The sequence below is a fragment of the Aotus nancymaae genome, unplaced genomic scaffold (genome assembly GCF_030222135.1).
Source record: "Aotus nancymaae isolate 86718 unplaced genomic scaffold, 86718_ANA_hifiasm-v0.15.2.pri h1tg000007l, whole genome shotgun sequence".
Lineage (NCBI taxonomy): Eukaryota > Metazoa > Chordata > Mammalia > Primates > Aotidae > Aotus > Aotus nancymaae.
In genome coordinates this window covers 58265926-58283767 of record NW_026988418.1, presented here as the reverse complement: position 1 = coordinate 58283767, position 17842 = coordinate 58265926, and positions in this window count along the sequence as shown.

Sequence of the window (17842 nt, the reverse complement as noted above, 5' to 3'; positions counted from 1 at the left end):
AAACCACTTTTGGTCTTTGGCCCCCCAGATCTGCCCATTTTGGGGAAATTGAAGTAACTCAAAAAAGTAACTTTTCATGAATTAGGATTAGGTTTGGCAGCAGGATATTGAACTCTCCCTACTCCCCAACACCGTCACCTCCTTAAAAAAAAAAAAAGGCTAGATGCAGCGGCTCATGCCTATAATCCCAGCACTTTGGGAAGCCGAGGCGGGCGGATCACCTGAGGTCAGGAGTTTGAGACCAGCCTGGCTAACACGGCAAAACCCTGTCACTACTAAAAATACAAAAAATTAACCAGGCGTGGTGGTACCCATCTGTAGTCCCAACTATTCAGGAGACTGAGGCAGGAGAATCATGTGAACCCAGGAGGCAGAGGTTGCAGTGAGCCGAGATCACGCCACTGCAATCCAGCCTGGGCGACAGAGTGAGACTCTGTCTCAAAACAAAATAAAACAAAACAGCGGCTTAAACAACATGAAAATTTATTTTTCTTTCATATGAGCCCGAATAGGTAGTTCACAGATTGTAGAGGGCTCCACAGTGCCAGGGAATCTCAGATTTTAAAATTTTTATTTTTCTGCCTTATCTGCATAATCTCCACTTCCTAAATCATCCTATGGTCCAAAATAACTGCTTGAGCTCCAGCCCTCATATCCCATTCCATCTAAGAGAAAAAAAAGGTAGAGAGCAGGGAAAGCTCCCTGCCTTTAAGAACGCTTTCCAGGCGGCCGGGTGCGGTGGCTCACGCCTGTAATCCCAGCACTTTGGGAGGTCGAGGCGGGTGGATCACGAGGTCAAGAGATCGAGACCATCCTGGTCAACATGGTGAAACCCCCGTCTTTACTAAAAATACAAAAAAATTAGCTGGGCATGGTGGCATGTGCCTGTAATCCCAGCTACTCAGGAGACTGAGGCAGGAGAATTGCCTGAACCCAGGAGGCGGAGGTTGTGGTGAGCCGAGATCGCGCCATTGCACTCCAGCCTGGGTAACAAGAGCGAAACTCCGTTTCAAAAAAGAAAAAAAAAAAGAACACTTTCCAGAAGTTGCTCACACTTCTTCTACTTACAACCAGCTGACCAAACCTTAATCACGTGACCAGGAGAGAATCAAGAAGACTGGGGAGTAGTCTTTCCAGCAGCAGGTGCCTAGCTAAACATCTAAGGTTCTCATACTTTAAAACAGAAGAAAACAAATGTTGTGAGACAATCAAACAGTCTCTCTGCTACAGTTTATCCCTTTGACCTCCCCCAAAATATAGGCGTCCCTCTTCTCCCATGTAGGACACAATCCCTCCTCAAGGGGAAGAAGCCCAAGGGCTGCCTCTAGCTCAGAGTCAAGATCTCTGGGTGCAGTGTACTCTCTCTCTTCAAATCCAGATATGAAGTCACACAATCTCGCAAGCTGGTTTAGTCTGTTCACGCTGCAATAACAAAATACCTTAGACTGGGTACTTTATAAATAATACAAATTTATTTCTCACAATTCTGGAGGTTAGGAAGTCCAAGATTAAGGCACCAGCAAATCTGGTGTCTGGTGAGGGCTCTCTGCTTCAGAGGTGGCAACTCTTGCTGAATTGTCACGTGGTGGGAGGGCAAAAAAGGGCCAGACTCCCTTAAGCCCTTTTATTAGGCTACTGCTAATTTCATCCGTGATGTCATCACCTGCTAAACACCCCACCCCTTACTATGATGACATTGGGGATTAAGTTTTGACATGAATTCTGGAGGACCATATTCAAACCGTAGCACAAACCATAAACTAAAAGATTAGTTATCTTTCCCACATCCACTACATATGCAGTAAGAACAAGAAAACCACAATTAAAACTACCAGTCAGAAATGTGAAAGTCCCAGAAGTTGGTCTATAGTAATTATCAAACCCTGCTGAGCAAGAATAGAGGGGACTGTCTTCTTAAACATCAGGAGCCAGCCATCCGTCCTGTGGGAGGTGCTTTGGTGTCCATTATGCCCCATGGTTATGTCTGAGGCAGGAAGCGAGGAGTTTGCCCTTTGGGACGGGGGCACTGCCGCACGGCTTTCATAGCCTGTTTCTTGTTAATGCATAGTTGGAGGCACAAAGGTTGCTCTAGGCATTGAACAGTCACAGGCTTTGGCAGACTAGGCTTGGATGTTTGGCAGTACAATTCCCTCAAAAACTAAGTAGGCATCTTTTCCATTTGCCTTCTATCAGTTCCATGTGTGAGTAACAATAGCCAAATATCTTGTCTAAAAATGGTTTTTAAACTTAGAGACTCAGATCTTACAGATCTTCATCCTCTGTCCACCCTTGCCCCCACTTTAATGGCAGCTAGTTGAGGCTATCTGATACAGTAAGTTTTGGGAGGACAGCAACAGCTTTAAGTGGCCAGTACCAGCTAAGTTGTCACCCATTGTCTAGCAGAGAGCTTTTACTAGCATTTTATTTATTTTTATTGTTAATTTTTTTTTTGAGATGGAGTCTCACTCTGTCGCCCAGGCTAGAGTGCAATGATGTGATCTCAGCTCACTGCAACCTCCGCCTCCCAGGATCAAGCCATTCTCCTGCCTCAGCCTCCAGAGTGGCTGGGACTACAGCATGCACCACGATGTCTGCCTAATTTTTGTATTTTTAGTAGAGATGGGGTTTCACCATGTTGACCTGGCTAATCTTGAACTCCTGACCTCATATTTTTTGAGACAGTTTCACATTCTGTCATCCAGGCTGGAATGCAATGGTACAATATAGCTCACTATAACCTTGAACTCTTGGGCTCAAGAAATCTTCCCATTTCAGCCTCCTGAGTAGTTAGGACTACGGGCACACACCAGTACATCTGGTTAATTAAAAAAAATTTTTCCTTGTAGAAACAGTCTTACTATGTTGCCCAGGCTAGGTTAGTCGATTTAGATGGCATGCCAAAGGCAGAGAGCATACCCTGTACCACTTCGCTAATTTTTTTCTTTTTTTCTTTTTGAGGCATTGTTAAGCTCTTGTTGCCCAGGCTGGAGTGCAATGGTGCAATCTCGGCTCACTGCAACCTCCACCTCCCGGGTTCAAGCGATTCTCTTGCCTCAGCCTCCTGAGTAGCTGGGATTACAGGCATGCGCCACTATGCCCAGCTAATTTTGCATTTTTAGTAGAGATGGGGTTTTGCCATGTTGTTCAGCATGGCCTTGATCTCCTGACCTTGTGATCTACCCACTTTGGCCTCCTAAAGTGTTGGGATCACAAGCGTGAGCCACCACGACTGGCCCACTTCCCTAATATCTTAAAAATTGGACAGATTAGAAAAAAACGGACAGATTGGCCAGGCATGGTGGCTTGTGCCTGTAATCCCAGAACTTTGGGAGACCAAGGCAGGCAGATCACGAGGTCAGGAGTTCGAGACCAGCTTGGCCAACATGGTGAAACCCCATGTCTTCTAAAGATACCAAATATTAACTGAGCGTGGTGGCACTTGCCTGTAATCCCAGCTACTCAGGAGGACAAGGCAGGAGAATCGCTTGAACCCAGGAGGTGGAGGTTGCAGTGAGCCTAGATCACACTATTGCACTCCAGTCTGGGTGACAGGGTGAGACTCTGTCTCAAGAAAAAGGACAGATTTAGCTTGAGTTTTCTACACTTCTGCTGCTCATGGAATTGAGGATTTTGTAACAATAACCACCACCTCTCACCCCCACTCTTGGTACTGAAATGAGAAAAGTTCCCTTGTCCCCCGTGCAAGGTGTGCAATGGGGGTGTGTCTTGCTTCTTCAGTGTCCCGCTGCTCAAACCTCTAGGGGAGCATACAGATGGGCACGCTGTGGGGCTCCGACCCCACGGCTGTGTCTAGGGCTAAATGTTTACAGCTCCTGAAGCCCCAGTGGGCGTGTGTTACAGGGTGCTCTTTTAGTTTTACCATTTCTAGGCGGCTTGTGTTAACCAGCTCAATTAGACCCTCTTTCTACCTTGTTGCAAGGACGGAGGGCTTTCTGTATACCGAGGCTCTTGCCTTGGTGTACTGGAAGAATCAGATCACACGTTGGCTTGGGGAATGAGTGCAAGGTTTTATTGAGTGGAAGTAACTTTCAGCAGATCGGGGAGCCAGAAGCAAGATGGTTTTCCCTTGGAGTCAGGCTGCTCAGTGGCCCAGGCTCTCCACTAACTGCCGCAGCCGAACTCCGCCTCATTCTGCCGGTTGGTGGCCTGCTGGCCTGCTAGTGCCTGCCTGTGTGTGCCTCTCGACCTCCAGCCACCACCTGTGTATTCCTCAGCTGATGTGCTCCTCTTGGCATCCAGCTGCCTGTGTATCTGCCTGCTAGGGCCTCCGGGGTTTTTATAGGCATGGGATAGGGGTGTGGCAGGCCAGGGTGGTCTAGCAAATGCAACATTTGGGCAGCAAAACAAAAATGCCCCTCTCACCTAGGTCTGTAGGGGCGGAGCCCTAGCCAGGGACCACGCCCTCCTCTACCGAGCACATCCCTTCCTTCTTCCATATAATTTAAAGGGACCACCCTCTTCCCTTCCCAGCACTCTCATATCAGTACCAATAGATGGTTTAGTTAGGGTAGGCTAAATTGCTACCAGTGGTAGACCTAAGATTTTAATCACTCTAATGCAAAAAATACATTTTAGTGGTTTTTTTTTTTTTTTTTTTTTGAGATAGAGTCTTGCTCTGTCACTCAGGTTGGAGTGCAATGGCACAATCTGGCTCACTGCAACCTCTGCCTCCTGGGTTCAAGTGATTCTCCTGCCTCAGTCTCCCAAGAAGCTGGGATTACAGGTGCACACCACCATGCCTGGCTAATTTTTTATATTTTTAGTAGAGACAGGGTTTCGCCATGTTGGCCAGGCTGGTCTTGAACTCCTGACCTCAGGTGATCCACCCGCGTCAGCCTCCCAAAGTGCTGGGATTACAGGCGTAAGCTACCACACATGCAACTGTCCAGGATAGTTGCTCCAGAGATTCAGGGACCCAGACTACATGAGTCTATGTCTTCATAAGAAAAGTACCCATATTAGTGAGTAGTCTGACTAAATGTTCTATCTTAGACATTTTCCTATTAAGAGGTATAGATTTGCAATAAATTCTACTGGTTAGTCAAAACTCAGAATTTTCAGCCAATAGAGTTTAGTGTATGTGACAATAGGTCATCTGTATTAGAGAATGCCCATTTAAGGCTGTCTCAATTGCCCAATCTGAACCCATAACCCTGTGGCGCTATTATGAGCTTTGCATGAACCTGGATTCAAATATCCCCATTCCTATTACTTACTACATGTGTGACTTTGGGCAAATTACTTAATCTTTCTGAACCTTCTAATGCAGATGTTAAAACAACCTACCCATTGTATGGATTCGATTTGTTATAACATATATGAAATAGATACATAAGTTTGGCATTTAGTAAGTATTCAATAAATGGTAGCCTTACTTAATTGAGGAGCACATGGTTATGATATCGGAACTCAGGTTTGAATTTGGACAGATCTGTGTTTGGATTCTCATTCTTGCTAGTTGTATGTATGACCTGGGCAACTGTCTCCTCGTCAGGTTTCTCGTCTGTTAAATAGGGATCATAATACCTTTCTCTAAGTGTGGTTATAAGGATTATACACGTGGCTCACACCTGTAATCCCAGCACTTTGGGAGGCCAAGGTGGGCGGATCACCTGAGGTCGGGAGTTTGAGACCAGCCTGACTAACATGGAGAAGCCCCGTCTCTAAAAAAATAAATAAATAAATAAGGATCATACACAAAAGACTCCTAGTATAGTAATTAACACAAACAGGGATTCAATATAAGGCTTCAGTTCTTGTTTTTATATTTTTTACTTTCTTTTCAGATTAAGAATGCAAGGTATGCTCAACTAATTTTGAAAAATATAGAAGGTTATGAAGGAGAAAATAAAAATCTACTGAAGATCCACTACCTGGAAGACATTGTTGATGTTATACCTTGAGGACTTCACTCCAGTCTTTCTTTTTTTATTAGGCTATTGTTTTTAAAGCTCCGGACTGTGGAGTTCCCTTTGGTTCTATACTCAGGGAGTTCCCCACTTTGTGTTATGAAAGGGAAGCCAGAAGTCCCTACCAGTGTGAAAGTAACTTCCCCATTAAAACCAAAAGGCCGCAGTTAATAATAGAGACCTTCAAGTGAAGAGAGAATAGCCTTTCCTAAGTTGGGCTAGATTTGCTGCCATCTTGGAAAGAGGAATGAAACCCTGGGAATAGGAAGGGCTGGGAAGATCCGGGGTGTGTGTGAGTCTGGGACTGCTGAAGACACTTGACCAATTTACAGTCTCGCCTTGGGCTAGTTCTGCTAGGGGAACATCTAGTGCTGATTCCCGTCAATAGGGTATTCTAGTCACAGAAGGACTGTGAGATTTGGCAAAGATCACAAAGCAAGACATGCAGACAGAAACACTCAAAAATTGCAACTTGGGTTAGAGCACCAGTAAAACCCCAAATTCTGGATTCACATATTCTGACATACCCAGTTTATCTGGAACAAGGATCAAAAATTTAAATTGGACAGTTACCAGTCAGGACTTATTTCTTCCCTAAAGGGCTCTGTAGTATGGGCACTCAAGGAATACTTAAAAAAAAAAAATCAGTGATAATCTGATAACAAAATAACAGTCAAGTTTGTCATTTTTAATTTCTGTACCTCCCCTTCCTATTATCACTGCCTAGACGTTTTGCCTTAGTCTTTAAAATGTAAATGTACCTACAGCTATTCATTCCGCCTATTCTAACGCCTGTCAAACCAAAATGAAAGAAAGCTGTACCAAGGCAAGTCTGAGATCTTCGTCTCAATCAGTAAAATCTTCCTCGGAAGCTTGCACTACTCAAGCAAGACAGATCTAAGCTCTTGATACAGTTAGGAAATGTGACCTACTTTAAAACCAAGCAGCGTGTGTGTGTGTGTGTGTGTGTGTGTGTGTGTGTGATGAAATGAAAGTGAATTGTTTTGCTGAAATCTGACACTAAAAATAGGGCACCGGATCCTTCCCCTGCTGGAAAAAAGAAGAAAAAAACCGCATTAAAATGAGTGTGTGTCTGTATGTCTGGGAATATGTCTCCATGGCAACCATTGTCCCACCTCCCCTATCAACGGTATTACCCCTCTCCACGGAAAGAGGGCACATAAACGCCTTTCCCAGCACCCCTCCCAATCCCTTACTCCATGAAATCTAATTAAAGAGTGAAATGAATTTTAGCGCTGGTTCCAGAGTCTGGGAGAAGTCCACGACTGGGGGGCAGGGTAAAGAGAGGAGCGCTGGGGGAGGGACAGGGAGACCTGCCCTTCCACACTGGAGCAGCAGCACGCGACTCTGTTCTCATTTTTAAAAAGATCCACAGCTCCCATGCTGAGGAGCTGCAAGGGAGTGATAAACCTGCCATGCAACGATGCTATTACTTTAATGGATACAGGACTGGTTGAGCACTTTATTTCCACCAGGGCTTTTCACTTTGCATCTTCCCTTTCCACAACATCCAGTTTTCCTCAGACACTCCCCCCTTTACTAATGAACGTTGTCCCCATTTCTAATGCCGTGCAGGTGAGGGAGAAAGAAAGCATTATTTGAGATAATAGGTCTGCCTCTGGGGTGAGGCGTCTGAGTCGATCACACTTGTGAACAATCCAACCCCCCAACCTCAAACATCTTTTTTGTATAGATTAGAAGCCAGAGAAGAATAGAGGGGCATGGAGTGGTGAGGAAGACACTCTGGGGAGGTTGAAGCTGATTTGGGCAAATGAGCTTCAGGGTTTTTTTTAGCATCTGCCAGGGACCTCCCTTCCCCCTTTCCAGCAGCTGCCTGCCCTCCCTCCTCCTTCCCCCACCTTTAGTGTCCAGTCAGCAGCGGCTCAGGCGCCTCCCTCTCCCTTCTCTCTGGCCATCCCTGCCCTTGGCTATCTGGGCATCTGTTCCTCATTCCTGCATCCAAACGTTTTCTCCAGGTTGGCTGTCAGTCGGCATTGTGTGGCGGGGTTCTCAGCTGGCGCTGAATTGCCCTCTCATGAGCATAAGCATTCGGACAGGTCTGGGCTCGTCCCCCTGACAATGGGGAAGTGGTGGCAGGAAGCCTGTGGGCCTTCCTGGGAGAGAGGGGAGAGGTAGTTTTACACAGGCCCCAACTGTGTGATGTTTCCGCGACAAGAAGAAGGAAAAGGATGAAGAGCAACTCGGAGCCTGTCACTCAGACTTTTCTGTCCTGGTGGACTGAGTGTGGTGGGCTGCGAGCAAATGGAAAGTCAAAGATGTGCTTTCACCCACAACAGGGTGGCAGGGCCGAGAGTCGATTGGCATAGGGCAGCTGGCGTGTGACTGTGGGCACCAGCAGGGGACAGTGCCAGCTGTGGCATCTGCAGTAGCTGCCACCCTGGCTGCCAGTCCTGCCGCTTCAGCAGCAGGCACCTCCGTGACCTTGGAAGGGATAACTGGCCTCTCCACCTGGACAATGGGCCTTGCGGGAGCCTTCCCTTCTTGCAGCCAGCTGAGGCAGCCTGCACCCTCGCTTGCCAGATACCCTGAAGCGTTCTGGAAAAAGTCAGGGACGACCCGCAGGCATGGGTCACTGTCAAGCCAGAGAAATTCCTCTGACTTTAGTTTTTTGTCCAGATTGATGTGACTTAGGGCAATGGCTTATCCACGGTATAATCATGAGAACCAATGTTTATTGAATGCTCACTCTGGACCAGGAATTCTTCTAAGCATTTACCAACTCATTTAGATGTACAAGAGCCTGTGAAACAGATGTCATCCTTATCTCCATTTGCAGGTGAGGTAAGAAAATTCTCAAGGTTATATAGCTAGAAAGTGGCAGTGGCCAGGCGCGGTGGCTTACCCCTGTAATCTCAGCACTTTGGAAGACCACGGCAGGTGGATTGCCTGAGCCCAGGAGTTTGAGACCAGCCTGGGCAACATAGTGAGACCTCATCTCCAGAAAATTTTTTTAAAAAATTAAATAAAAAGCAAAAATACAGCTAGAAAGTGGCAAAGCCATGGTATCAGATCAGACAGTTTGAACCCAGAGTCCACATGTTAGCCTCTCAGACTGGGATCTACTCAGTCACTGGATAACAGCAAATCTCCAGTCTTCACAGATTATCTTATTGTTTTCAAAGTTCTTAGGAATTCTTTAAACATTAAAAAATTCATTATATAATCATTATGTAAATAACACCATTAAAAAGCATGTTCAAATGAGAAAAAGAAGTCACTACTAAACTTACCACCCCAAAGCAACTGATTTTATACATGCATGCTTTTTCAATCCTTGCACTCACATGTTTTATATGGTGAAATATAATTCTGTATTATTTCCTAATTTTATAACATTGTCTTATATGTGTATTTTCATAAGGTTATTTTCTGACATTTTAATTGCTGGGTAGCATTCCTTCAAGTCGATGTACCATAATTGACTTAAGCAGTTCCCTATTTTGAACAATTAGATTGTTTCCATTTAAAAATTTGAAAAATAAACTCTGTATGCTCATTTTTTCCTTTTATCAAATGACTGGACTCTGTCCAGGCACAGGAGAGACGTTTCACCTGTGCAATTGAAGCTATTTTGATAACCTTTAGCCTATCCTTAAGGTATACACCAAGGTTAAAAGTGTATGAACTGGGAGAATAGCATTCCATACTATTCATTGCTGAAGGACTTGGAAGGAATGAAACAGTGAATGGAATTGCACTCAAAGCACAGCTGCCAAGGTGCTAGAATAGTGCATGTAACAGAACACAGGCCAAGGAGGCCAAGCAGCAGACTTGCAGAGACAACATTGTTAACTTGGTAACAGATGGCCCACTGGTCAGAGCTCAGAAGGCTGGGGCTCCTTAAACCAACAGGACCCAGGCGTATGATTCAAATGTTCTCAGTAACCAGAGGGACTGCGGTGACGTGTGAATATGCAAGAGACAGAAACTATTTATCTTCCCCTAACCTTGCTATTTCATTTTCCTAGCCTCAGTTAGAGACTTTTTTTAAAAAAAAAAAAACAACAGAGTTTTGCTCTTGCCCAGGCTGGAGTGCAATGGCACGATCTTGGCTCACTGCAACCTCCACCTCCTGGGTTCAAGCGATTCTCCTGCCTCCGTCTCCCAAGTAGCTGGGATTACAGGCGCCTGCCACCACACCCAGCTAATTTTGTATTTTTAGTAGAGATGGGGTTTCACTAGGTTGGCCAGGTTGGTCTCAAACTCCTAACCTCAGGTGATCCACCCACTCAGCCTCCTAAAATCTTGGGATTACAGGCGTGAGCCACTGTGCCTGGCTGAGACTTTTAAAACTCTGAATCACCACTGACTGCATTCCCAGCTCTACCTGGACTCAGCCATTTTAAACTAATGAGAAAACTTCAGTATCTAGGGTATGCTTAGATTAGATGAGACTCAGCTTAAACCCTGGTAAAAATTAGCATTCTCGGGGCTGGGCGCGGTGGCTCACGCCTATAATCCCAGCACTTTGGGAGGCCAAGGCGGGTGGATCACGAGGTCAAGAGATCGAGACTATCCTGGTCAATAAGGTGAAACCCCGTCTCTGCTAAAAAATACAAAAGTTAGCTGGGCATGGTGGCGCACGTCTGTAGTCCCAGGTACTCGGGAGGCTGAGGCAGGAGAATTGCTTGAACCCAGGAGGCGGAGGTTGCAGTGAGCCGAGATGGCGCCATTGCACTCCAGCCTGGGTAACAAGAGCGAAACTCTGTCTCAAAAAAAAAAAAAAAAAAAAATCAGCATTCTCCCCATTTCCTGAAAGCTCAATCCTCGGTGCTAAGTCAATCTAGACAGGCAAAGGGGTTTAAGCAAAGCCAGGGTTAGACAAGTGAGGTGCCTAGTAGGCAAAATTGAAGGAGGCATCACTGGCAGGTGCCAGCCCTGCACTGGTGACCCCGAGAGTGAGACCCTCCTTATGTCTTCTGCCCTGAGAATCTCACTTGCTCACCCTGCTCCTGGCCCCTACCCTAATGTCACAGCGAAGTTCTGGCTTAGTCATTGCTGTCCTTATCAAGCCCCTGCCCCTGCTAGGCTTAGAATAACTGGTTGAACCTAGGCCTTTGATATTGGCAGGTGAAGAAATGGGCCACATCCACTAAGGTGGCAGGAGTAGACGGGCATAGGCTGACGTCCTTCCCAGGACCAGGTGGAAGTGGAGCCCCATGTTCTCCAACCAACTGTGGACAAACGCAAGGACCAGACAGCTGGAACCATAACTTCAATACACACTGGCACTTGTGTTTTTAAGCCTGCCGAGAGGATTAACGTTCAACAGCTGTGCATATTCACACTGTTGAATGCGTATTACACAATATTCTCAGACATTCTCCTACGCAGAGCAGCAGTATTGGCCCATCGGGTGATTCATGAGGTTTCAACACAAGCCGCCAGAGAAAGGGAGCTATCAAGATTTTGGTGATGAGAGAAACTGTAGCACATGGTGAAAGAGTAAGACAAACCGGATATCTTTTCAGGCTGGATCAAGAAAAAGCTTTGACAGAATGAGACATGATTTTCCTTTATTCGAAGTGTTGCAGGTCTACGGATCTCAGTGCAATTTGTTCAGTATACGGAACAATGCAATGAGTATTCCAACCCTGAACAGCTGGGAAAGGAGGACGTGAAAACTGAGGAGCGAGCCAGGTGAGTTCACACTTGAATAATAGATTCTCTTGGTAATAAAACCACAGAGAGAGCCAGTGCTTGCCCAGGTCTAGAGTTATTAAGAACTCCACCGAAACTCCACCGGCTTAGAGTTCCTTCTATGCCAAACTTGCGCACACCTCTTCTGAGAGCAAGGCCCTCCTTTTCTATTATCGGAGTCAGTGGCTGCCAACGTGGGTATGTGCACACAAATCTATTGGGATACCAAAAAAAGAGAATTTTCTTTAATAATTATTTGTCTTCATCTTCCTAAATTTCTATTCTCGAATAGGTTTTAGGATGTACATTATATATTAGTACAGCAGTGATGAGTATTCATTTTGACAGAAAGTGCTAAAAAAAATTCATACTAATGTGTTACATGATCAAAAATGCTTGGAAGAAGGCCTGGTGTGGTTGCTCCTTCCTGTAATTCTAGCACTTTGGGAGGCCAAGGCAGGCGACTCACCTGAGGTCAGGACCTTGAGACCAGTTGGTCAACAGGGCAAAACTCCGTCTCTACTAAAAATACAAAAATTAGCCGATTGTGGTGGCATGTGCTTGTAATCCCAGCTACTCGGGAGGCTGAGGCATGAGAATCACTTGAACCCAGGAGGCAGAGGTTACAGTGAGCCAAGATCACACCACTGCACTCCAGCCTGGGTGACAGAGTGACTCTATCTCAAAAAAAACAAAATGCTTGGAAGTCACTAAGCAAGAAACTCCTGACTGGGCGCGGTGGCTTACATCTGTAATCCCAGCACTTTGGGAGGCTGAGGTGGGAGGATTGCTTGAGGCCAGGATTTCAAGACTAGCCTGGTCAACACAGTGGGACCCCCATCTCTATCAACAGTTTAAAAATTAGTCGGATATTGTGGCACATACCTGTGGTCTCAGCTACTCAGGAGGCTGAAGGAGGAGGATCACTTGAGCCTGAGAAGTTAAGGCTGCAGTGAGCCATGATTGCACCCTGTACTCCAGCCTGGGTGACAGAGTGAGACCCTGTCTCAAAAAACAAAACAAAAAGAAACTCCTTAGCCTGATGTTCCGGGTCCTCTGCACTTACTAATTCAACCTCCCCTTTCATCCCTACACCACCCACTGCAATAAAATGGATCTGGTCATCCAGTAATTCCTGGGTGTTTTTACACTTCCTTTATATTTTGGCTGGTGGAATACCAGCAAATGAGGAGAGCTAATGAAGTCTCCTGGATACACTGAGCCTGCAATCACTTTACTAGCATAAATTTCAGCCCTGTCCAGGATACCCCTTCCTAGATAAGCTCTCCAGGGGTAACTATCTTATTCATAATTCTCTGTGAAGCAACCTACTGCTTTCTGCCGGAGAGAAAAATGGTGGCTCAGATCTATTTAACTTTCTTTTTTTTTTCTTTTTGAGGCGGAGTCTCACTCTGCCTCCCAGGCTGGAGTGCAGTGGCACAATCTTGGCTCACTGCAACCTCCATCTCCTGGGTTCAAGCAATTCTCCTGCCTCAGTCTCCTGAGTAGCTAGGACTACTGGCACCCGCAACCACGTCCAGCCAATTTTACATTTTAGTAGAGACGGGGTTTCACCATATTGCCCAGGCTGGTCTTGAACTCCTGACCTTGTGATCCACCTGCCTCAGCCTCCAGGCATACAATGGCACTATCTCAGCTCACTCCAAACTGCCTCCCAGGTTCAAGTGATTCTCCTACCTTAGCCTCCAGAGTAGCTGGGATCACGGGTACCCACCACCACACCTGGCTAATTTTTGTATTTTTAGTAGAGACAGGATTTCGCCATGTTGGCCAGGCTGGTGTTGAACTCCTGACCTCAGGTGATCCACCCGCCTCAGCCTCCCAAAGTGGCAAGATTACAAGCATGAGCCACAGTGCCTGGCCAGATGTATTAAACTTTCATGAACAAACATTACAACTACTGCCTCCCCCGCTGGCAGCTGTCCCCACTGCTTGGTAGACTAAAGACCATCAACATAATTGGAATTAATACTAACTGTGTACCCTGCCACACTAGTGTTGGTCTAAGACCTTGGCAATGCAAAGGAAAAATGATTCCAGGAAGTACAGTATGGGGATCCAGAAAACACCCTCCATCTCTATAATTTACTCAGCTAGAGATTTCCCAGAGCAGAAATGCTGGTAGCAAGGGTGCTGCATGTTTCTGCAGTGTATATGGCACAGCGGTGTCAGGCAGGCAGTGGATCCAGCCCTCAATCCACCGACTTTTTCCTAAGGTATCCTAAGGCAGATTGCATTTTCCACAGACAGCAGCCACAATATCTCCCATCCCTCAAGGTCTTCTGACAATGTGACATTGACACTTCTCCTATGGAGTAGTGAGGTCAGATGACCCCTCCTTTTAAACTTGGGTGGGTCTTTGTGATTTCTTTGACCAACAAGAGTATGGCAGAAATTATGGTAGGTGACTTCTGAGGCTGGGCCATAAAAATACCATGCACTTCCACAAGGATTTCACGCCCATGCTCATCACCTGTGCCACCTAGCACAATATGCACCAGATGAGCTGTGTGACTGTGTGTGGGCAAGCTGCCTAGGTTCTTGGAGCCTCAATTTCCTCATTCATAGAATAGGGATAAAATTAGTCCCTGCTTTACAAGGATTAAATAAATTAATACATGCAAGTGCGTAGTATAATGCCTAGCATATCGTAAACCCTCACTGTTAGCAATTATTATCATCTGGCATTTGGTAGATGGCCAATTAATATTTGTTCATTAATTAATTGAATTGCACTGTACACAGATGGAAAAGAAGATGGAGATCCAATTGGTATCTAATGACACAGAAAGGTCTTCATGTCCATGCTCTGTTAATGTCTCCTTCCCCAAGCTGTGTCTGCACCAACTGCCCTGAGCACTGCCACAGGACCCCCTGCACCCTGCCCTAGTCTCCTCTGCGTATTCCCTCAAGCTCCACGTTGCCTGCCGATATTTGCTGCTACTATTCTCTTTTCCCAAAGTATTCCCTTCAACTTCCTCATTCCCCTTTCAATTATTTTTTACTGGTACTTCAGTCCTCAGACTGCAGGGCACCCCTTTGGAGTCATTTTCTGACCTGGAGGTTTTATAGAAAATGTTCCTCTCTGTTTAACATATCATGGCAGTGATTCGCCATAGGGCAATCGCCTGCTAATTTCTCTGTCTCCTGCATTACCTGGAAGCCCCTGGCGGGCAGGTTTTATATAATCTTCATCACTGTATTCCTAGAAGTTAAGAGTACCCGACCAGTAACAGTCACTCAATACATACTTTTTGAATAAATGGTTGCAAATAAATAGTAACCCTAAAACATTCAAGGTAACAATGTTCTGTAACATCACTGGAAGAAAACAGCTGTGTAGTACATTTTGAAACTATTTCCATCAAAACAGATTCAAATGAAATCTTGGCACTTCATGGAATAAGCTTCAGTTAACTGGAAAAATAATGTGCTTGCAATGCGTTAACAGAAGATGTTAAATAAACGAGAATGTAGTTAGCTGGCTTTTTCACTGACCTTTCAAATAGATCAGGGGATGGGAAAAAGGAGCCATATCACTTCTACAGTACTAAGGATTGTGCCTTGATTACAGTTGCTCAATGCATATTTGATGAGAGACTCAGAAATTTAAAGCTTAAAGGAACTTTGATGACTGAGGATTGTTTGATTAACACTGAACCATTTAGGACCCTGGGGATGAACCACAAAGCAGCTGTCACTGGCCAGCAGAAGAAGGGAATACCTCGCTGCTACTCCTAGGATCTGGTCCCAGGTGTCTGCACTAAATGACTTTCCAGGAACCCCAGCAGTGCCCGCCAAGACTGCATTTTCTGATTTAACTGCTAAGGCTCTCTGTATGGAACAAGGAAATATTTGCAATGCTTTTTGTCTAAATGTGATTAGCGCAGCACTCTGTAGTATTCCTTTCCAAGGAAAGCACATCACACTTAGGCTGGGAAAATACCCCAAATTTCCATTGTGATAGGATACACCAGGGTGAGGCTGACAGCAGTTTCTAACATAACCAAGGCCACTTTAATTTCCCACAGAAGTCTTTCTAATACCCAAGGCTCTGCCTTGGTTTGTGTGGCCAGAAACTGTTGGAGCACTGCACGCCATAACCTGTGCTTCTTGGTGAGTTGCTTGTCTATTACTGAAAATCCCAAGACTATGACATCATGACAATAACCTTCAAAACGCTGAATGGATTTCCTCCCTGCCTGGGAAAGCCCTCTTCTAGACAAGATATGACATGATGGTCTGGGAGATCTTAGGTTAAATTTTTTCTGCCACCACTCAGGGTAATATGGAGGTGGATGTGTCAACTCACAGACTATACCTATCATTTCTTTTTTCTTTTTTGAGATGGAGTCTCACTCTGTCGCCCAGGTTGGAGTGCAGTGACACAATCTCGGCTCACTGCAACCTCTACCTCTTGGGTTCAAGCGATTCTCCTGCTTCAGCCTCCTGAGTAGCTGGGACTACAGGTGCCCACCACCACACCCAGCCAATTTTTGTATTTTTAGTAGAGATGGGGTGTCACCATATTGCCCAAGCTGGTCTCGAACTCCTGACCTTGTGATCCACCTACTTTGGCCTCCTAAAGTTCTGAGATTACAGGCGTGAACCACCATGCCTGGCCCATGCCCATTATTCCTAAGCTTTCCTTGGATTCTTTCTCCACAACAGATAATCCCACTGATAGTCCCAGGTGATTCAAACACAGAATCAAGTTTTAGTACGATATGAAGAAACATGGGGTCTGAAGAATCTGAGCTGCCATGTTTCACAGCTCCCGGGGGCACCATTCACTCATGCTACTGTGCAAATCACCTGTTGCTGGCTGTCCCACGTTGTCTATTAGCTCTCTTGGCACAAATGTAAGATCTCTAACAGCAGCTTCCTAGTTGTCAGTCTCATCTTGGTCTACAGCCCCTTCGCCTAGGCTCTGACCTTGGGAGCTGATATTTTTTCTGGCTAAAATAACAACACCTTACTTTCACTTATAATTAACAAAACATTGTCAAATACTTTGTATCTTATGAAACTCAATACTCTTGTGAGATAGTTTGTCCCCACTCAAATCTCATGTTGAAATGTAATCCCCAATGTTGGAGGTGGGGCATGGTGGGAGGTGTTTGGATCATGGGGGTGGATTTCTCATGAATGGCTTGGGCCATTCCCTTGGTGATAAATGAGCTCTCAGTTCACATGACATCTGGCTGTTAGAAAGTGGGTGGCACCTCCCCCCAACTCTCTCTCTTGCACCTGCTTTGGCACCGAAACACAAGCTCCCTTCTGCCATGAGTAAAAGCTACCTGAGGCCTCCCCAGAAGAAGACGCCCCAGGGCTTTCCGTACAGACTGCAGAACCATGACATGAGCCAATTAAACCTCTTTGCTTTACCAGTTACCCAGTCTCAGGTATTTCTTCATAGCGACGCAAGAATGGCTGAATACAGGCAGGTAAGGCAGTTATGAATGCCCTGTTTATAAATGAGGAAACCAGTGCTCAGAGGTTTGCCAGTAGTCACCCAACTAGGAAAAAGCAGAGGTCCTGACTCCTAGTTTATTGCTTATTCTATCAGAACAAACAAGCTTTAGCATGTAAACAGAATCACCCTCAGAGTGCTGTTGCTGGCACCCAAGTCGGCATCAATCCCTCCTACTTATTTTTAAGACCCCAGGAAGATTTGTGCATGTTTGTGAACCAGCCCTTTCAGCTGTCCTGTGGGCCTCCCTTCCCTTCCTCTCCTTCTCTAGTTCCCATCAGTCCTGTGATGGCTCACTGCTGGAGCCTGCAGCCGGAAAGATGGAACCAGCGTTCAGTGCCAGAGCCACCATTCTGGGTCAACTCAACTGCTCTGCAGTGAGAAGGGGAAGGGAATGGTGTCAGGAAATGTTCCAATAGCCCCTATTGTTGTCCTGGGGCAGGAAGACCTCTCACTAGAGAACAGGAGGTACTGAGAGACAAGTTTCTGTGTCTAACTCTTTCTCTAGGATGACTCTTTTCCAATAGCCTCTTCTTCCACCACTCTTCTTGGCCCTCCCTGTAAATAGTCTCCGGTGGTCTGTCCCTTTAATCCTCCAGATATGCCTAGATGCATCTGAATTTCAGTCCAAGCTGGATTAAGAGGATCCGGACAAAAAACTGCCCAGAGTACCCGAACACCACAGATATAAATCAGAATGACTCTACTAATTTTCCCCCAGTCATGCGAACATTGG